At 36.6% G+C, this 22,980-nt stretch overlaps 2 long non-coding RNA genes and 1 pseudogene across 3 annotated transcripts; 2 read left to right on the forward strand and 1 right to left on the reverse strand.

The window, feature by feature from the left end:
• Window positions 460-2,844, forward strand: LOC107626614 (annotated as a pseudogene).
• LOC110268634 lies at window positions 7,445-22,524 on the forward strand. Its single transcript, XR_002356905.1, has 3 exons — window positions 7,445-7,702; window positions 17,490-17,502; window positions 22,513-22,524. It is a non-coding gene; the product is annotated as an uncharacterized LOC110268634 (long non-coding RNA).
• Window positions 12,028-12,520, reverse strand: LOC107623211. 2 transcript variants are annotated; one of them, XR_001616375.2, is made up of 4 exons: window positions 12,478-12,520; window positions 12,321-12,395; window positions 12,169-12,237; window positions 12,028-12,066 (listed from the first exon to the last, which is right to left on the reverse strand). It is a non-coding gene; the product is annotated as an uncharacterized LOC107623211 (long non-coding RNA). The 2 variants fall into 2 exon arrangements; XR_002356902.1 differs by having other exon boundaries at window positions 12,321-12,510.

The raw sequence follows: 22,980 nt of genomic DNA on the forward strand, positions 1-22,980 counted from the left end.
TAAACTAGGCCAATTCTTGCATAAACTTCTTTTGTTATTCTAAAAAGAACCACATCATTGTATTTTACCATGTGGTTTTGTTTTGTACATAGATTGTAGGAGCATGCATTTTACAACTCAAAATTCATGCCAACGATACCCTTTTTTTTTCTAAAAGTTAAAATAATCATCGAATACTAACAAAACTAGTGGTTCAATTTGTCAATATGTTTTTCTTCCTTCTTGAGATTCAACACGTATTGTATACTAACAAAATCACGATGGTAAATAATAAATATGCGCAATTTGAAAATTTAAGACTGAATTTTTATACAAAGGTTTTGCCGAATGAATTGATGAAAGAAAATTAAAACGAGCAGACTCAATGATGTAAATAAAAGCCCAAACTCTACGAAACGCTGTAGTTACAATGGGCTAAAGCCCAATCTAATAAAAGCCCGTTAACAATAATTACTGTCCATGCATGATGCATGGTGGATAGAGCTGTTTGGTTTAGGTAGTCGAGAAGAGAACAAGGCAACCAGCATCATTAGCAATTTGCAGCATTGCCAAATGGCAATGGCAATGCCCATGACCTCATCCTTAATGTTATCAACAACTTGTTCTTTTAATTTCCCTTCTATCACTATATGCATTTCCTCTTACAACCCTAACCCTTCTAGAAGACTAGTTCTCTTTCACCTTCTTTCTGGTCCTTTTGGTAATTAACCTCCATTCACATCATCTTTATTATTATCCATTTGATACTTAGAGTTAATTAATTATATTATTACTCTGTTTACATTAACAGAATTGTTATGGCAATTTTTTTAGCTATTCCACAGTCCCAATCTCTGTTATTTGGTGTAAAAGGTTCAGAATTGTTTAGAGTAGCAAAGGCTAATGCAGCAGAGAATCTAATTCAACCAGAGCAAAACTTGTTTGAATGGGTCAAAAATGACAATAGAAGATTCTTACATGTTGTGTACCGTGTTGGGGACTTGGATAAGACTATAAAGTATGCTACCTATGATGCTTCAATCGCCCTAAATTAATGCAATTATTATACTATATTCTTAAATCTTGATTACATTTTCAGAATGTGTATATATATTTAGGTTTTACACTGAGTGCCTTGGCATGAAGCTGTTGAGAAAACATGATATACCTGAAGAAAGATACACAAATCCTTTTCTTGGATATGGCCCTGAAGATTCCAATTTTACAGTTGAGCTTACCTACAGTGAGTTTAGATGTGCAAGATACAAACTTTTGTTTAGCATAAAATAGTTTGTGCTTCTCATGTTTCTTGTTTGTATTTCTTGATCATTGCAGATTATGGAGTGGACAAGTATGACATTGGAAATGGGTTTGGTCATTTGGGTGTTGTAGTTGAAGATGTAAGCTCCTATTATAGAACAATTAGAAAACAAAGCATGATTGTTGATATTGTAGAATTAAGCAACAATAATTATGATGATTATTGTCCTTACTCCAATTTCTAGACTGCCAAGGCAGTTGATCTGATAAAAGCAAAAGGTGAAAAGGTTATCAAGGAACCAGGGCCTGTCAAAGGTGGCAGCACAGTAACTTCTTTCATCCAATATCCTGATGGTTATGAATTTGAGCTCTTGGAAAGAGGACTTACTTCCGAACCCCTATGCTAAGTATCACTTCGTGTAGGCGATCTTGACCATGCCATAATCTTCTATCAGAAAGTGAGTGTTTTCTACTCCTGATAGGATGAAAATGTGAAAGGTTCTTTCATGAAGTGAATTCCATCTTTCTTTCATGTATTAATATTTTTCCTTGTTTTTATGGATTTCAAAAGTCTATTGGCATGCAACTTCTGCGTAGGAAAGACAATCCTGAGCACAAGGTAAACTTATGCTGGTGGCAATTATTAATATCATGCGCAAGTTGGCTTGTTTGGTTTCTGTTTTCATTTTCAGTAACTTTTGCTTATTAGATTTTGTGAAGAAAAAAAAGTAAAAACAAAAAACATGATTTTATTGATTTTTAGCTATCAATTGTCATTGGTTCTGATTGGTTTACAGAATACAGTTGCCACAATGGGTATGGTCCTGAAGATAAGAACACTGTTCTAGAACTTACATATATCTACGGAATCCCTAATTATGACAAAGGAAATGGCTATGGACAGGTAGATACTATTTGTTTTCCATTTTCGAAAGTGGTTTTATTGATTTTTGTGTTGTTCTCCGTGTCTATTTTCTATATCTTACTGTTAGAATGTAACTCATTTATGTGTTTGCACATATTGCAATAGGCACAAATGATGTGTATAAGAGTGCAAAGCAATCAAACTGTGTGGAGGCAAGATTATCCGTGAACCTGGGCCGCTGCCAGGTATCAACACCAAGATAGCAGTTTGCTTAGACCCTGATGGTTGGAAATTGGTATGCATAACCTTTCCATCTATTTGATTGTATGGGATTTATTATGTGCTTCTTCTAAGACTTCAACCAGGTCAACTATGTTGATGAATTCATGGGTGGTTTGTGTTTGATATGTAATTAGAGAGGAATGAATCATATGTGAAATAACGTGAGAAATACTAGGCAAATATATTTTATTTTAAACACCATGCCGACTCACACTATCCACGGTTGAACGGGGTGAGTCGGATGACTTGCGATGCAAGATATGTACACCAAACATAACTCAAAATACTATTTACCACTACTGCTTTTTCTCTATACCTATCATCTGAGTTCTCCTTTCATTTATACCCGAAACTTTGGCATAGAATGATACCATCTTATTGTATTTTAAAGTTTGACTTGTGTATTAATTATGTAGGCTTTTGTTGATAATGCTGATTTCCTGAAGGAATTAGAGTGACAATGTAACAGTTCTAGATCCTATGCCTCTTCATTGAAATCATTGTACTCTATCAATGTCCTTGGCAAAATCTTACAGTTATTCTATCAAATGTACATCTTTATAAGCATCTCACAAAGTAAAAGTAAAAGAGAAGTAGAAAAAGCAACCCCATATCAGCCATTTTATTTTTTCTTATTTTTTGTTTATATTTATGCCGCTTTGGCATGGCAATTCAACATATACTGAATCCCATCAAGCCAGAACTGTTTGTCTCTTTTACTCTCACATTCAAACTCTATTATCCTTTCTGCAGTTTTAATTCCGAAATATGCCCTCTTTTCTATTTAGTCTTCCTTCTCTCTTCCCGGCCAAGCTTAGACATCACTGCAGACTCCGGTGACTATACCTGCGATTTTATAGGCCATACCTTAAAGCATTGGTTTTCAGATTGTGGGAAAGAATAGTTATGAATGAAACTTTGAGCTTACATTTCTTCTTTTTGGTGAATGTTCCTGCCATGTGCTTGCTCTTCATTTTTGCTATAACCTGTTGTAATTTTGTTAGAACATTCCATGTAACTATTTAATTAGAGATATCAACAAAATCAGTGGTTATGATTATCTCCTATGCCTATTATTTGTTGATGGATTTTTGAGTTTCTTCTAGCAATTACCTGTAAATTTGAATTCATATTGAAAGATACTTGCTTCAAGTGAAGATCTCCTGCATTTGACATTCAGAAAGAAAGGGATACTTTGTGTTATAAATATAAACTTCTATGTGCATTTGCCATTTGTTTTAATTTATTTCAATTTCTATAAATATTTTAAGGATACCTTTTCTTGTACGCTTTAGAAGCTCCCCTCCTTCGAAAACAGAGTCCAATGCCAGCAAGATGTTTGCTTCTCTTCCTTTCTCGCATTTTTCATCGACTAGAGGGATTTTTAGGGTTTTTCCAGGATTTTCTAGATTTTTCTAAGGTTTTCTAGGATTTTTCTATTATTTTCTAGGGTTTTCAAGTATTTTTCTAAAGTTTTCCAGGATTATCTAAGGTTTTATAGGGTTTTGTAGGGTTTTCTAGGATTTTTCTAATGTTTTTTAGGATTTTTAGGATTTTCTAGGGTTTTCTAGGATTATCTAGGGTTTTCTAGGATTTTTTAGGGTTTTTCTTGGATTTTCTAGGGTTTTCTAGGGTTTGTTAGGTACTTAGGTTTTTTTAGGGTTTTCTAGGATTTTTCTAAAGTTTTCTAGGGTTTTCTAGGGTTTTTTAAAGTTTTCTAGGGTTTTCCAAGATTTTTTAGGGTTTTGTAGGGTTTTCTAGGAGTTTTATAGGATTTTTTAGGATTTTATAGGGTATTTTTTAGGGTTTTGCTCTAAGTGAGAGATCCTTGGTTTAATACCCACCTATAACATATTTTTATAACATATACATATATAGGATGTAAGTTAGTCACACTCAATTTCCAATCCTCTAACTTGTCAAATTTTGACATAGTTTATTCGTAAGGTATTCAAACTATTTTAATTTATTCCAATTTAGCCTCTTAAATTTTATTGTTTAAATTTGAAATATTTGATTTTTAATCATAATTTTAATTTGATCTTTAAATATAAAGAAATATTGTTAAACTAATAAACTATTAACAAAAATGAAAAATCTAAAGATTTCAAATTAATACATGAGTGACAAACCCCCCAAAAAATCCCCCAACGACTATGACATCCCATTTTCTCTTTGCTTACCCAACAATACCCACTACTTTCAAATCTCCAATATTCTTCTTCCACAGCCCCTCAGTCTCCCACCCTGTCATAGACTAGAACGGCAACCACTTCTTTCTCTAGCATCCCTTTGATCTCTTCATTGTACACTGTTACTATTGCTGTTGAGGATGCAACCTTTGAGCTCGATGCCGATCTGCTCACTTCTCATCTCTTCGCTGTTGTTGTGCTCTCTACTCTGTATTCCCTCTCCAACCTTTTGCTTTCTCTACTCACACCGCCGCTATTCTAAAGAAAAGTTGAGATATTCATTTATATAAAAAAAATCTAAAAACACATTGTGATGACTAAATTAAAAGATATCTCTATATATGTATCATGTTGCTAAATGCTACAAAGGGAATGGACATATAACAAAAGATGGAAGGAAAATAATGAAGGATGTTGTGAGGAAATATTGAGTGATTGCTTCTGAAGATGACAAAAAGCTATCCACCTGCTTTAATTTTTTGTCTATTAAGTAATAATGTATATTAAAATACGATAGGTGAAAACTTTTAATGAATGTTGGAGACCTGTACATGGATGTTGCAAAAGATATTATGTAGGGTTTTTTAAAATTTTCTAGGTTTTTCTATGGTTTTTTAGGATTTTTCTAGAATTTTCTAGGGTTATCTAAGGTTTTCTAGGGTTCTCTAGTATTATCTAGGGTTTTTTTAGGGTTTTATTAGGGTTTTCTAGGATTTTTTATGGTTATCTAGGGTTTTCTAGGTTTTTTCTAGGGTTTTCTAGAGTTTTTGGGATTTTCTAGAATTTTTTTTCATGATTTTTAGGGTTTTTTTTAGAGTTTTCTAGTGTTTTCTAGGTTTTTTAGGATTTTGTTAGGTTTTTGAGGAGTTTCAAGGATTTTCTAGGTTTTGTCTAGGTCTATCTAGGGTTTTTAGGATTTTTAGGGTTTTCTAAGATTTTTTTAGGGTTTTTTAGAAATTTTTTTTTGTTTTTTCTAGGATTTTTTAAGGTTTTCTAGGGTTTTCTAGATTTTTTCTTAGGTTTTCTCGGGTTTTTCTAGGATTTTTCTAGGGTGTTTAGCATTTTTAGGATTTTCTAGGATTTTTCTAGGGTTTTCTTGGGTTATCTAGGGTTTTCTAGGATTTTCTAGGATTTTTTTTTGTATTTTCTAGGGTTTCCTAGGAATTTTTTTAGGATTTTCTATGGTTTTTTTAGGGGGTTTTTAGGTTTTTTTGTATTTTCTAAGGTTTTCTATGGTTATTTAGTGTTTTCTAAGGTTATATAGGGTTTTCTAGGGTTTTTTTTTTATGTTTTTTTAGGTTTTTCTAGGGTTATCTAGGTTTTTTAGAATCTTCTAACGTTTTTTTTGTTTTTTAGAGTTTTCAAGTGTTTTTTAGGTTTTTTCTAGGGTTTTCCAGGATTTTCTAGGGTTTTTAGGACTTTCAAGGGTGTTTTTATGGTTTTTAGGATTTTTCAGTATTTTTCTAGGATTTTATAGATTTTTCTAGAGTTTTCTAAGGTTTTTCTATTATTTTCTTGGATTTTCTAGGTTTTTCTAGGGTTTTCTAGGACTTTTTAGGATTTTTTAATATTTACTAAGATTTCTAGGGTTTTTAGGGTTTCTATTATTTTCTAAGATTTTTTAGGGTTTTCTAGGGTTATCAAAGATTTTCTAGTGTTATTTAGGGATTTCTAGGGATTTCTACGATTTTCTAGGATATTTTAGGATCTTCTAGGATTTTCTATGGTTTTTCTACAGTTTTCTATGATCTTCTAAGTTTTTCTATGGTTTTCTATGGTTTTTCTAGGATTTTTTAGGATTTTCTAGGATTTTTTAGGGTTATCTAGGGTTTTCTACAGTTTTTATGGTTTTTCTAGGATTTTCTAGAATCTTCTAGGATTTTCTAAGTTTTTTCTAGGATTTTTCAGAATTTTCTATGTTTTTTAGGGTTTTCTAGGGTTTTTTATGATTTTTCTAGGGTTTTTATGGTTTTTTCTAGGATTTGTTTTTATGATTTTTAGGGTTTTCTAGGGTTTTCTAGGGTTTTCGAGGATTTTCTAGTGTTATTTAGGGTTTTCTAGGATTTTTCTAGGGTTTTCTAGGGTTTTCAAGGGTTTTCTAAGGTTTTCTAGGTTTTTCTAGGGTTTTCTAAAATTTTCTAAGATTTTTAGGTTTTTAGGATTTTTTTATGGTTTTTAGGATTTTTAGAGTTTTTCTAGGATTTTCTAGATTTTTCTAAGGTTTTCTAGGATTTTTCTATTATTTTCTAGGGTTTTCTAAAGTTTTCTAGGGTTATTTATGAATTTCTAGGGTTTTGTAGGATTTTCTAGGGTTTTTCTAGTGTTTTTTAGGATTATCTAGGATTTTGTAGGATTTTCAAGGATTTTCTAGTAATTTTTAGGGTTTTCTAGGGTTTTTCTAAAGTTTTCTAGGGTTATCTAGAGTTTTTTAGGGTTTTCTAGGGTTTTCCAGGATTCTTTAGGGTTTTTTAGGGTTTTTTTAGGAGTTTTCTATGATCTTTTAGGATTTTTAGGGTATTTTTTAGGGTTTTGCACTAAGTGAGAGATCCTTGGTTTAATACCCACCTATAACATATTTTTATAATATATACATATATAGGATGTAAGTTAGTCACACTCAATTTCCAATCCTCTAATTTGTCATATTTTGACATAGTTTATTCGTAAGATATTCAAACTATTTTAATTTATTCCAATTTAGCCTCTTAAATTTTATTGTTTAAATTTGAAATATTTGATTTTTAATCATAATTTTAATTTGATCTTTAAATATAAAGAAATATTGTTAAACTAATAAACTATTAACAAAAATAAAAAAATCTAAAGATTTCAAATTAATACATGAGTGACAAACCCTCCAAAAAATACCCCAACGACTATGACATCCCATTTTCTCTTTGCTTACCCAACAATACCCACTACTTTCAAATTTCCAATATTCTTCTTCCACAGCCCCTCAGTCTTCCACCCTGTCATAGACCAGAATGGCAGCCACTTCTTTCTCCAGCATCCCTCTGATCTCTTCATTGTACACCGTTACTATTGTTGTTGAGGCTGCAACCTTTGAGCTCGATGCCGATCTGCTCACTTCTCCTCTCTTCGCTGCTGCTGTGCTCTCTACTCTGTACTCCCTCTCCAACCTTTTGCTTTCTCTACGCACACCGCCGCTATTCTATCCACTAGCAGCCTCCGCCGCCGCCTGCAAACTCTGCTGCCAGCATTGCAACAAACGTCTCCTTCCTTCAGAAAATTAGGTATGCGTTCTCCTTCTTTATCTTCTATTTGTTATCATTTCTCAATTTGGAACCTAAATTTGTGTCTCTTGTTTGATTTTATCTAAATATTTTTTTCCTCTTCCTTTGTGAATTGAATTTATTTTTTTTATACTATGGTATTTTGTATGATTGTTTTGTGTCATTTTCTCGAATAATAGAGCTTTGGCACTAGAAATTGCTTAATAAAATGGATATTGATGACGTATTTTTTCTTCTACTTTTCTGTGCATCTCTTGATTTTTGATTAATTGATTATTGAATATTGATGACTTGATTAGTTAAGAATATGGATTAGTTCAATTTTAAAATTCTTTGTTCATCTATCTTTTTTATTAGGTTAGTTCTGGGTTGCCTCTTTATGAGATGAAAATACAGTGTGATTAAACTTTATTCAATTTAGTTAGAGCTTTTTAATATTTGTGATGTGTTCTTCCCAAATAGAGGCTTAATTTGCTTGTGTATGATTAAACCTTGCTGCTTTATAAAAGAATGAACTAGTTAACATTTTAGGGACTTAATTTGCTTGTCATTTGAATTTAATTAAAGACAAATGGAAGAATGAAGGCCTTAGTTTGCTTTTGTTCTGCTTACCATTTAGGTTCACTTATCGATCTTCATTAAATACAATTTAATAAGTGTCTTGCATATGATTGTTTGCGATTCTCAATTTATCCTTTATTCACGTAATGCGACTCCTTTATGGTTATGCAACTGATGACTGCTTGTTAGACCAACCATATTTCTGTCTTTTATTATTGTCTATGTTAATTTGTTAATTGAAATATATCAGATCACACAGAATATTATTATTCAATGAAAAAGTTGAGAAGTTCAAGAAACACAATCTCTGGGATCACTTTCGTCCCATTTTGGATTAAAAAAAATTAATAATTTACAATCAAAAGATGTCAAGGAAGAAAATGAGTTAAGCAAAAAGAGAGAAAGAAATAAAAAGAGAAAGAAAGAAGGAAGAAAGCAAAGTTGAGATATGCATTGATATAAAGGGCATCTAAAAACATATTGTGATGACTAAAAGATATCTCTATATATGTATCATGTTGCTAAATGCTACAAAGGGAATGGACATATAACATAAGATGGAGGAAAAATAATGAAGGATGTTGTGAGGAAATATCGAGTGATTGCTTTGGGAGATGACAAAAAGCTATCCACCTGTTGTAATTTTTGGTCTATTAAGTAATAATGTAGATCAAAATGACGATAGTTGAAAACTTTTAATGAATATTGGAGACCTGTACATGGATGTTGCAAATTATATTATGTAGGATATTTGTACCTTTATTTGTGGTCTATTGTAGACATAGTTATCAAATCCGGCTTGACCTGGCCGATTCGACCGAAAACTCGGTCACCCGGTTACTTGGTCGGGCCAAGCCACTCATTGAACTGGTTGTGCAACAGACCCGGTTCGACCAAACGGGTTTTCATGAAATCCAATGATCCGGCTGGTTAATTTAACCCGATCCTGGTCATTTTTATTTTTATTTTTCTTCCTATTACTTGAAACGGCGTCCTTTAATAACCCCCTTCCTAACCTTTCCCTTTAGATGAAACCCTATGCCCAAATGCCAAATCTAAGACTCTTGACTCTGAGAGTCTAAGTAAAACCCCCTAACCCAGCCAGTCTCTGCGCTCTCTCCATCTCTAGCTCGGCAGTCGGAACTCAATACTCAGTAGTCCCTTTCTCGTCTCTCCCCTCACCTTGACAGTCGTCACTCTCAATCTTTCATGGCCTCACCTCGTCCCTTTCTCAGTCTCTCACCTCGTCCACTCACCTTGGTCGTCGTCGCGTCTCGTGCCCCAGTGTTCGCTTCGTTGGCGGCAGAAGCAGACGGAACCGCATCTGGTCCCTCGGGTAGTGGTGGTGGTCATCTTCTTGCTTCTCACGGTCTCTGTCTCACACCTGGTCTCGATCTCTCCCTTCCCTGCGCTCTTCGTCGCCGGTAATAGAGGCAACAGGTCCCGGTGGACTGGTCTTCATTGTCGTCTTCTTGCTTCGAGCCTTGCCGTTAGCTTCTCCCTCGCCATCAGCTTCTCCTTCGCCGTCAGATTCCTTCGTGCAACCCGATTTGGTGAGTTCCCCCTGATCTTTCTGTTTTAATTTTGTTGCTGAAAACCGAATGTGTTGCTGAAATTTGTTACTGATTATCATGAACCTTGAATTTGTTAATGAGTTCCCCCTGATCTTTCTATTTCAATTTTCTTGTTTTTTTTTGTTGTTTCCTGAAAGTTATCATAGTTTATATTTTTGTTGCTCCCTGAAAGTTATCATAGTTATCATACAACGTAACTAGTTTCTTGTATCTCTCTCTTCAAACTCTTTTTTCTCTTATTCTGATGTTCTGCATAACATCATAATGCAGTGTTTCTTATGAAAGATATAGATGCAAATCAAAATAAGAAAAATGTTGATCAAGCTCCAAATTTGTCATATGAAGATATAAATTTCAATTTTAAGATCACTTGGACTTGATTATCAATTATGTTATCTTTTGCTTGCTCTTGTTTATTTAAATAGAGAAAGTATTTTGTATTAAAAACTAATTTATTATCTTTTTTTTACATCATTAGTTGTCTAAAAATTAACATTTGATTATTATTATATTTGTAAAGACTTACATTTTAAGTCTTAGTATGTAATTTTAATTTTATTTATATAATTTATATTTTTTAAATTATGACCGGATCAACCGGGTAAACCAGTGACCCACCGGTTGATCCAGTAATCGGGTCACCTGGTCATTTGGTTCTGATAACTATGATTAATATTATATTAAAGTGTGAAAAACTTTTTTGACTAACTTTAATTTTTTTTAATAACGCATCAACTTAATTTTATTTCTAACCACACAGAAAAGAATATAAATTGAGACAAATTTGTTTAAAAACTAACATGGACAAAAATGCCTCTTTTGTCAAGCGCTTATATTAAAACGAACTTCTCAAAAAGTAATTTCTGAATAAACAATTTGCTGTAAGATTAATATAAGTTACTTTTTTTTATCTTTTAGAAAGTACTTATTGAGCCTAATACAAAAAATATATAATTTAAACACTACAACGGCATATTTATCTTGTAATATTCAGTAAGTTAAAACTTGGGGAAAAATAATTAAAGAATCTTGTAATGATCAAACAGTTCTTCAAACAGTGCCTACTCCCTAATCTTGCCTTGCATGCAAGGTCTATGCATATTTAGACATGCAGTTGTTTGAGAGAAAGTTAATCAAGACTAAGTCACAGTCATTATATTTCTTGCAAGGTTGGTTCACATGTTCTATGCTCCAACCATAGGGTATTGAAAATTGTAATTGTAATTGCAATTAAACTTTATTTGGAGTTATATCTTTGATGCTAGTAATTATCTCTCCTAAAGTTGTAATTATTGTAATTGGATAAAGGTAAAACTCAAAAGAATGGTTTAATATCGAACAGACCCCTTCATACGAATGTCGCTTATTCTGAGTTTGAAGAATGGACAATGCACAGGTCCATCCTATCTTGGGATGCAGCTTTTATTAAGAATAATTGAGACAACAAGGATTGAACCCTCTGTCTAGTCATAGAAGCTCTTACACCATTATTGAAACTCAGTCACTCTAATTAAACTTTAAAAAATAGCTCAAGGGAGAGGGTTGCCCTAGACTTGTAAAGGCTTCTACCACACCTTATCCTTAGGACATGTGGAACTATAATATACCTTCTCATGCTCAAGACTGGACAAAGACTTGCTATTTGGTTGACTAGACATTTTGGGGTGACCCAAAAACAACCATAGAATAGGTTCTGGTACAGTAATATACCATGATATGAACCATCTTTCCCATGAACTTAAATTGTTGGTCAGCGACACGATTTTATATCTAACACTTTCATGAGAAACAAATCCAAATCTTGATTATTGATTTTGTAAATGTGAGATGTAAATTAGTGGGATACAAATAATAATTATAATTAGAGCATATGACGATCATAGTGCAAAGTGCCACTCTCGGGCAATCCACATGTCTAATATGATTTTAATAAAAAAAAATCTTATGTATGGTAACTAATATAAAAATTACCGATACATACCCGATTACCCGTCCATATTGACCTTGCCCTCCAGATTGCTTCTTGTGTAAATAATCAAAATCAGCACGTTGTGTAACAGTCTGAAGTTTACATGGGGCTTTCCAATAGTTGCATCAACCTTAACAAGTAGGAACATAATAATGAAACTCTAGAAGCAGGAAATATAAAACCAGTATCAGCAAGGATTAACAACATTAATGCATGGGAAAGGAATAGGTACCTTATACTCTCTTCGACTACGTTCAACATAAATATCTAAATGTAGTTCTCCCATTCCAGAAATGATAGTCTAACAACAAAGGTAAACTATGTCATTGCAAGTACAACAAATTTGCCACTTTTATGATCTAGAAAAATAGAATAGAACATTACCTGCCCACTCTCTGGGTCTAAACCAACACGGAATGTAGGATCCTCTTTCTAGAAGTGATTCAAAGCTTTTGAAAACTACAAGTGATATACCAAGAAAATCAAATACATGATAAGCTGGGACAGGGTGGTCAGTGTGTTACATAAAGAAACTACTTACTTGCCCTCCAGAATCTTTTGAAACTGGCTGTACAGCTAACGTCGTCTCTCCCTCCCCTCTTCTCTCTTTCCTTCCTCTTCTTCCCTATCTTTTCATTCAGTCTCTGCTCTCTCTTTCTTTATTTCTTTCGTTTTCAATGTGTGGGATGACCGAATAGGAATTTTATTCTAATTTTAATTTTTTATTAATAAGGATATTTTAGTAATTTTGTTTATTTCAATTTCTATATTTATCTTCAACTAAACAGGATACTAACATATAACTCATTCTTATAGACTTTCCACTAAATATAATACAGAGACTTTATCTTTGAGCGAAGAGTGTGCCAATAGTCAGACCATGGATTAAACACCAACTACTTCAAGAAAAAAAAATACCAACTATTTGCAACATAAGAGAAAATATTACGATGTAAACTCTGTTAAACTCTAAAGTGGTCATTAAAATTGGCAGCTTGCACAAAAAAAATCACCGAAATTTTAATTGCACTATACAAATCTCCAAGATTAAAAAAATTGCACCACATGGTTCCTATCCCCTCTCTGTCGAGTTACACATCATATCTTGAGTAACTTGACTTAGACAAAAAGACGTTACTTTAGTTTTGACGATAAATATTTGTTGAAATGATAATAATACAATTTTTTTAATCTTAAAGATATTCATAATATATTTAAAATCTCAAAAACTTTTCCGGTGCAAACGAACAATCTCAAAAACTACTTTGGACTTAATCTTAATGCTACATTGCAAACGTCGATAGGGTGAAAAAGGAGAAAGATTTATTGCACAATCAACTTACGTCTACCTTTTTCTTTTCTTTTTTTATGGGATTGTATGCCGCTTGCTATTATTCTATTGCTTCTGCTATTACTTTCAGATTAAATACTACATGATGGTTTTATAATATATAATGATATAGGTGATATTATGCCAAGGTCTCAGGCATCTACATATCTATGTGAACCGATAAATGAATATACAACCCTGCTCATGGAACATAGCAAAGTTAAGTTTGACTCATTTAATAGATGAGCTCAAATTTTTAGCTCAAGCTCAGTAGCTCACCGGCTCAAGAGCTTAGCTTATAAGGTAACAAACAAATTGAGCTAAAAATAGCTCACATGCTATTAGGAATAAGGTAAACTACCGAAATTGCACCAAAAAACTCATATTGCTATGAAAAATAATCAAATAAGATTTCTATGAATGACAAAGAAGTCTCAAAAGATTTAAAAACGTGACAAAATTAACAAAAATATCATATTTTTTTTACATAAATGATAAAGGAATTTTGTATTTAGCAAACAACTTGTGCATTTTATTTTAAATTCAATCATTCACAAAAAAACATTGAAAAAATTCCTTGACAAATCACCAAATTTTAACTATGACAAAGTCTCATTTTTCTAATAATACTTACAAAAAATCGCATCGAAATCTAATATCTAAAGTATTTTATGAAAAAATATAACTAATATCCGGTTAGTTTTTTCACTTTTTAAATCTTTTGGATCTTATTTGTTATCTTTCCAGGTTATTTTTATTAGCGGCATAAACTTTCGAGTACCATCTTGGAAGTTTATTTTTGGAAAAGTATGCAGATGTTAAACAAAAGGAGTTGTCGCCTTCTCTTAATGCAACAAGGAAACTAAATGAATAAGATATAGCATTAGTTTCAAATAGAACATTTGCTTTATACCATATATAGCTTCCATGTTATTCTCCTTTACAAGCGTACATCTTGCAAGTTATGTTCACCGCATTGTGATGCTTTGAATTGGTAGGATTCTTGGACTATCATGTCACCTTAACCCTATATATTCCCATATATTCTTGGAGGATAGATTCACCCTTGACCAAGTAGGTAGATGCATTTGCATTAGTTGCATTCCACAACTCTCTTTTCCCTATATCCTTTGGTCTTCTTATCTTTAGCATGAGGACATGCATGGTTTAAGTGTGGGGAGGTTTGATAAACCCTAATTTTGTGGTTTATCTTGTGCTGATTTGAGGGAATTTTGTCAATATTTTCCGCACTTATCCACTTGAATTGCATGGTTTTGTATCTCCATCCGTGTTTGACCTTGTGATTGAAAACATGCTTATTTGAGCCAGAATTGCTATATTTTGATCTCTTCTATTACCACTCGATGCCGTGACGTGTTTGTTCAGTGATTTTAGAGTTTCCAGGGCAGGATTGGTCTAGAAGAGGAAAAGGAAGCATGCACAAGTGAAGAAACATAGAGCCTTGGAGCCTTGGAGTTCAGTCATCAATGCGCACGCGCACCTGGCGCATACACGTGGATGCGTACTATTGTGGCCACTCGCATATAGCTGACGCTCCTGCGCACATTGGAAGAATCGTCATCGGCGCGCACGCGTGGATTCAGGAGCTCATCGGCGCGCGCGCGCACCTGGCGCGCACGCGTCGCGACCAGCACGTGACCTCATTAATGAAATCGTGGCTGGCGATTTCTGAGGCCTGGAGGGGCCCAATTGAAGGCTAGCTCTGCATGGACATGACCCAGGGATTGTAGGAGCAAGGGGGATCACACATTAGACACTTAGACACATTTTGAGTTTTTGGGTAGTTTTTGTTCATCTAGAGAGGGAACCCTTCTTCCTCCCTAGATCTAGCTTGATTTTGATCTCCCATTGTGAAATTGCTGGATTGGATCTTGTTGTTTGATACTCTTGTTTACTCAATTTGAATCCTCTAGTGTTATTTTGTTTAGATTTTATCTTGATTGTGTTGTCTTGTTGCTTTTCAATTTTCTACCCCAATTCATGAACATTGTGGGTGTTGATTTCTATGAATATGTTGGTGCTTCTTGTGATTGCTAGTGTTAATTGTGTAGTTTCTATAGATGATTGTTAGTGGGTCCTCATAATTCTCAATTTAATTGTAATTTGAACATGTCTCTAGTTAGTGCATTCTATGTGTTTGATAAAATGTTTGCTTTAATTATGGAGTAGTTTTTTTTACTCTTGGTCTAAGTTATGAGAATTGGGTGACCTTGAGTCATTGGGTCTCATTGGATTGTTGATTGGAGAACCCTTAGTGACCAAATTAACACCCATTAACACCAACCCACTACTAATTAGTAGATTGGTTGGGACTTATGGGTTGAAATTGGTCAAACCACTTGACGTACCTCAACCCTAGGAGTAAATGTTACGTACTTAAGGTTCTTTGAGGTAGACTTAGTGAGTTTGGTTCGTCACAATTGGCTAATTATAGTTGAAGACAAGGATAGAGACCCCAATTCCCATACTTAGTCAAGAGTACCTTTGATTCATATTTGAAAAACCAAAATTCTTAGTTGCTAGTTCTTGATTTAGTTAATTGCTTAAATTTAGAGTTTCTTGCATTTTAAGATTTCTTGCATGACAAGCTTGGTAGTTAATTTTCATCACCATGATTCTCAACCCCGTATTTCTGATCAATGCTAAAGCACATGCTTGCCCATTCTTCGTGAGATGACCCAGAGTCTAAATACTCCGGTTACATTCTTATTTGGGGTTAGCACTTGTGACAACCACCCTTTCTTAATTTGGGATTGAGGATTGATTATCGGTTGGGCTATACTAACAACGGAAGTATTTTGTGGAATTCCGAACCGGTATACCTTCCATAAACTCTACCAAATTAATGGCGCCGTTGCCGGAGAATGAGTGCAACATATGCCTTAGCATTGGTTATGTGAATATGTTGATAGTGTGGATAGTTTACTTGTTTTCTCTATTTTGCTCTTAGTATAGATTTCTTGTGTACATGAGCTATGACTCTCAAGTTTGATGACTCAGTCCCAACTAAATGCTAGCTTAGCGGAGCTTGACTTAGAAATTGAAAGGACTTTATTGCATACTCAGCAAGCTAAGCGTCGGTTGGACTACGCGCCCAGTGTAGTGGATAAGTTTCGATCTTACTTGCTAGGCTCTAAGATAGTGGTATACACGGATCATGCTGCCTTGAAATATTTATTGACAAAGAATGAGTCAAAACCTAGGCTCATACGTTGGATCTTGCTTTTGCAAGAATTCGACATTGAGATTAGGGACCGGAGTGGATCACAAAATTTAGTTGCGGATCATTTAAGCCGCTTGGAAAATCTTAAGTATGATCCATTTCCGATCAATGAATCATTCCCTTTAGAAGGTTTGCATGCTATTTCGGATAGTTTTCCTTGGTTTGCCCCCATGGCGAACTACTTGGTTGCTAAGATTTACCCTGCCATCTTTTCCAAACACCAAAGAGATAAGTTAAGGAGTGATTCCAAATATTATATTTGGGATGACCCCTACTTATGGAGGAGAGGAGTAGACCAAGTAATTCGCAGATGTGTTCCAGAATCTGAAATCCAACCAATTCTTGAATCTTGTCACTCGTCCGAGTTTGGTGGCCACTTTGGCCCACAACGGACGGCGAAAAAAGTTTTGGATTGTAGATTCTGGTGGCCCACGCTGTTCAAAGATGCTAACCAATTCTGTGTGTCATGTCACCAATGTCAAAAGTCAGGGAATGCATCTCAAAGGGATGAAATGCCTCAACAACCCATGCTATTTTGCAAAATCTTTGATGTATGGGGCATAGACTTTATGGGACCATTTCCCAACTCAAGTGGGTACTTGTATATCCTGTTAGCGGTTGACTACGTCTCAAAGTGGGTAGAAGCGATACATACTCACCTTGATGACACCAATGCTGTGATTTCTTTCATTAGAAATAATATTGTGTGCCGTTATGGGTCGCCACGAGCAATCGTGAGCGATCAAGGTTCCCATTTTTGTAACAGAAAAGTAGAAGCACTACTCAAGCGCTATGGGATAGCACATAAGGTTTCAACTGCATATCACCCCTAAACAAATGGGCAAGCAGAAGTGTCAAACCGAGAGATTAAGCGAATCCTGGAGAAAGTGGTAAACCCACAAAGGAAGGACTGGAGCACTCGGTTGGGAGATGCATTGTGAGCATACAGGACGGTCTACAAGACATCGTTAAGGATGAGCCCCTTTCGAGTCGTCTATGGTAAGGCATGCCACCTCCCGGTGGAAGTTGAACACAAAGCCTATTGGACAGTGAAGTAGTGTAATATGGACATCACCAAGGCGGGTGTAGCCCGAAAATTGCAGTTAGAGGAGCTTGAATATCTTAGAATAGAGGCATATGAAAATGCCCGGATCTACAAGGAAAAGACTAAGGCATTCCATGACCACCACATTCAGAAGAAAGATTTTCATGAAGGTGACAAAGTTCTCCTCTATAACTCGAGGCTCAGATTCATGCCTGGAAAGCTCCGTTCAAGATGGAAAGGTCCCTTTAAGGTGAAGGAAGTTAAACCCTATGGTGTAGTGGAGCTGTTTGATCCTCAAAGTAAGACAACCTTCAAGGTGAATGGCCATAGAGTAAAGAAGTACCATGGCTACAAATCACCCAAGGAAGTGGAAGTGCTCCTCCTGGAGGATGCACCAAAAGAAGAGGAAGCTTGAGCACAAGATCGTCCAACTTAAGGATGTAAAAGAAAAGTGCTGGGTGGGAGACACCCCATCGCGGTATGATCGTTCTTGTATATACTTTCTTGTTTCTAGCTTAGATACTTGTGAATTCCATGATTTTTGATGATTGTTGAGCTTGTTTTGATATATGTTGATATGATAGGTATAGTTGAATTTGTTTGAATGTTGTGATACTCATTAGGATTTTGTCAACCTTGGCAATCTTTGTTGTATTGGTTGTGTTGTTGAAATATTTCATCTTGAGTGTTGTATGATTTTGTGAGTGTTTTTTCAACCTATCTAGTTGATTGTATACCAAGAGTATGTTGAATTACATTTTCTTTTTCCTGTGTTGTTAAAAAAAACAAAAAAAAGAAGGGGGAAATTGGGCATCCGCGCGCCAGCGCGCCGTGCGCGCGCGCGCGCCGGTGGTGCATTTATACTCTGGTATAAAAAATCAGAGAGTTGTGCCTCTTTTGTGCCCACTTCGTGTCAGGCGGCCCACGCGCAAGCATACGTGGCGCCTGCGCGCAACCCTGCTGTCTCGCTATCGACGCGCAAGCGTACCGTGCGCGCACGTCGTGTGTGTATTCTGAGCTTTCTGGTACAAAAACCAGAGAGTTGTGCCAAAGTCGTGCCTGCTCTGTTCCCGCGACCTGACGCGCAAGTGCACCTGGCGCGTCGGCGTCGGTCGCCACCCTCTTCATACGCGCGAACACGCACTGTGCACGTCCGCGTCGCTTATGCCGCACGCCAACTCTGGTACAACAACCAGAGAGTTAAGTCTACTCTGGGCCTACCCCGTGCCAATCTTCGCGCGTACGCGCAAGGGACGCGCACGCGTCCCTTACCCAACCCTTATCGGCGCGCTAGCGCGCTATGCGCGCGTGCGCCAGCCGCTCAGCCCAGCTTTAAACTTCGCCCCTGCTTCACATGACTTGTTCTTTCTTTTGGATACTTGAGTGCACTCTTCTCATGCCACATTGCATGCATTATTCGCTCTTGCATCCCATGCTAAGTGTTGTGACCCATGCTTCTTTAGTTGTTCTTGATCACATGTGCAGTTGTCGCGTCTTCAAGATCCACAATTTACTCTGGGCACTACTTCTCACTTGCATGATGTTTTCCATGAGATGATTATTTGGGTTTAATGTTTTTTGTTCTCTTTCCTTTTTCAGAATGGCAACCAAAAAAGGCAAGGGGAAGGAACCAAGGAAATCGGCCACAAAAAGGGCGCCCAAAAGTCATCTTCCAAGGCGCATCCTACACTAGGAGCCAAACCTCTTTCTAAGAAAGCGAAGGCATCCGCTCCTATTGATGAAAAAGAGAAGAGCAATCCGGAAAGGGACTCTTCAAGGTTCCCCAACCGCTTCTGTGAACTTGTGTTCGCCGCCATGGTTGATTGGAACTATCATGCTGAGCATCTACTCACCCCTCCGGACAAGATTGCCCATTGTATCCTACCCCGCATCGAGCGGCGAGGATGTAATTTTCTTCTGAGAAAACCACAAGAGGTCAATCTCTCGTGGGTGGTAGAGTTTTATACCAACTACCACCTCCTATCTCTTCAGTCAGTATATGTGCGCCGAAAGCAAGTCCCGGTTTTAGAAGAGGCTATTCAACAAGTGCTTAATGTCCTACCGGTACCAAGGGAAATAGATGGATACCAAGAGGTCTTACGTCAGCAGAGTGCGTTTGGGTTTGATTGGGACTCAATTCTTCGAGTCATCGCTGAGCCAGAGACATTTTGGACCCAAGGACGACTCCGGATGCGGCCCAAGTGCATCGATGCACGTTACCTTACTGTGGAAGCTAGAGCTTGGGCCCAGATCCTCTCCCACTATGTGCTACCTAGCACCCACAAGTCGTCCTTCATGGCGGATCTTGCCTTGCTTGTTTGGTGTGTTCTCACAGAGAGACCGGTGAACATTCCACTTCTTGTCCAACAAGCAATGAGTCAAGTCCATGCTCGAGGTAATTTGCCATTTCCAGCATTGGTATCTACTTTAGTCGCTGCAGCGGGTGTTCCTTGGGAGACCACGGACACGAAGGCTATAATTCTGGCCAAGGGCGATGTAGTCCCGAGTGGGAGATACTTACAGCTTCCCTTGACTACCCCAAGCCTTGACATTACCCCGCAGCCTATTTTTCCTTCCACATCATCATCACTACCACCACAAAGATCCACCCATCAATGAATTGAAGATCTCCACCGGAAGATTGATAGATATGAGCGGCGCAACCAACGCCGCTATACTTACATCAAGAAGCTTCTGTGTTGTGTTACCCCCAAACTGAAGGAACCTGAAATATTCACATCCACTTTGAACCCAACTGACGGGAGCTCCGATGAAGAGGATAGTGCTAGTTCTGGTCCCGACCGTCCTTTGCGCATTGCTAGTAGCACGGAGGACCGTGCTATATTCTAAGTGTGGGGAGGTCGTTCGACCGATCTCCATGGGTAACCATATCTTCCTCACCCATGGATGTTCTTGATTAGTCAGTAGATTGCATGTTAGTTAACTTTTGCTTGTGAATACTCCTTGCATGATAGTTAGTTTACACTTGGTCAAAGTAATAACTTCCTTTTCTGAGAAAATGTGTTTTTAGGGCACCCTACCAATTAATTGAAAAAAAAAATTTTTGTGACAAACTTGCTAGAAGAATGTACTTTGGAACATGATTGTTGAGTTAAGAACACAAGCTTGTGGGACTTGAGCCTAATGGCGTGGTCACATCTTATGACTACTTATTTTCCTTCTTGTGTGTGAACGTTCTCTTTCCATGAGTGTAATCCTTGCTTTGTCTGACTCTATATGTCCTTTATTTGGTGAATGAATGCATTTACATGATTAAGGCCATCATTTCAATATTCACTTCCCCAAAATAGCCTGAACCCTTATCTACCGTTGCTAACCAACTTTGAGCCTATAATAATCCCTTTTGTTCTTAATTTTAGCACGTCAACACCCCTAAGCAGAAAACAATGAATGTCCCTGGAATTGGATCCTTGATTAGCTTAGGTGAGTGAGGGTGTGTGTTATTCAATTGGGAGGGAATACCTGGGAACTTGGGTAGATGTAAAGGTAGGTTTTTGTAATTGTAATGAAAAAAATTTTGGGAGGTAAGAACATACTTATGTATTGAATGATTGGACCGCATGCATTAGCACTCTTGTACATAAAATCCCCAAAAAGAAGGGGACAAGCAAAGAGAAACAAAAAGAAAGAAAAGGAAGAATGTAAAAAAAAAAAGAATAGAAAAAAAAAAGAAAAAAACAAAAGAGACAAAAACATAGAAAAAGAAACAATGAAAAGGGGACAAATTACCCCAAGGCAAAGCCAATGATCACCAATGCATGCAGATGAAGAACTAAAGAGAAATACATGAGCATGAGGAAAAGTGGATAATTGGGTAGCTAGGTTATGTATTAGAATTGCATAGGTTATTGTATGTGTTAGGTGAGGATCTAAGCTAATCAAAGATACAAATCTTAAGCTCACTTGGCCATACATGCATCCTTACCCTCACCCTAGCCCCATTACAACCGAAAATAAGACCTCATGATAACTGTATGCATGCATTAAAATAATTGTTGATTGTTAGATGAAGGACAAATCTTGGAGAGCATGATTGGAAGGGAATTGAGTGGCGAACCCTATACACTTGAGCGAATAGAGCGGATACACTTCCGGTGAGGGTTCGATGCTCAACTTCTTGTTCCCGGCTTTCACAAGCGTACATCTTGCAAGTTATGTTCATTGCATTGTGATGCTTTTAATTGGTAGGATTCTTGGACTATCATGTCACCTTAACCCTATGTATTCCCATAAATTCTTGGAGGATAGATTCACCCTTGACCAAGTAGGTAGATGCATTTGCATTAGTTGCATTCCACAACTCTCTTTTCCCTATATCCTTTGGTCTTCTTATCTTTAGCATGAGGACATGCATGGTTTAAGTGTGGGGAGGTTTGATAAATCCAAATTTTCTGGTTTATCTTGTGCTGATTTGAGGGGATTTTGTCAATATTTTCCGCACTTATCCACTTGAATTGCATGGTTTTGTATCTCCATCCGTGTTTGACCTTGTGATTGAAAACAAGCTTATTTGAGCCGGAATTGCTATATTTTGATCTCTTCTATTACCACTCGATGCCATGATGTGTTTGTTCAGTGATTTTAGAGTTTCAGAGCAGGATTGGTCTAGAAGAGGAGAAAGAAGCATGCACCAGTGAAGAAACATGGAGCTTTGGAGCCTTGAAGTTCAGTCATCGATGCGCACGTGCACCTGGCGCGCACGCGTGGATGCTACGCATGGATGCGTACTATTGTGGCCACCGCGTATAGCTGACGCTCCCGCGCACATTGGAAGAATTGTCATCGGCGCGCACGCATACCGTGCGCGTACGCGTGGATTCAGGAGCTCATCGGCGCGCGCGCGCGCACCTGCCGCACATGCGTCGCGACCAGCACGTGACCTCATTAATGAAATTGTGGCTGGCGATTTCTGAGGCCTAGAGGGGCCCAATTGAAGGCTAGCTCTGCATGGAAATGACCCAGGGATTGTAGGACCAAGGGGGGATCACACATTAGACACTTAGACACATTTTGAGTTTTTGGGTAGTTTTTGTTCATCTAGAGAGGGAACCCTTCTTCCTCCCTAGATCTAGCTTGATTTTGATCTCCCATTGTGAAATTACTGGATTGGATCTTGTTGTTTGATACTCTTGTTCACTCAATTTGAATCCTCTAGTGTTATTTTGTTTAGATCTTATCTTGATTGTGTTGTCTTGTTGCTTTTCAATTTTCTACCCCAATTCATGAACATTGTGGGTGTTGATTTCTATGAATATGTTGATGCTTCTTGTGATTGCTAGTGTTAATTGTATAGTTTTTATAGATGATTGTTAGTGGGTCCTCATAATTCTCAATTTAATTGTAATTTGAACATGTCTCTATTTAGTGCATTCTATGTGTTTGATGAAATATTTGCTTTAATTAT

Source organism: Arachis ipaensis, chromosome B02 (genome assembly GCF_000816755.2).
Source record: "Arachis ipaensis cultivar K30076 chromosome B02, Araip1.1, whole genome shotgun sequence".
Taxonomy (NCBI): Eukaryota; Viridiplantae; Streptophyta; class Magnoliopsida; order Fabales; family Fabaceae; genus Arachis; species Arachis ipaensis.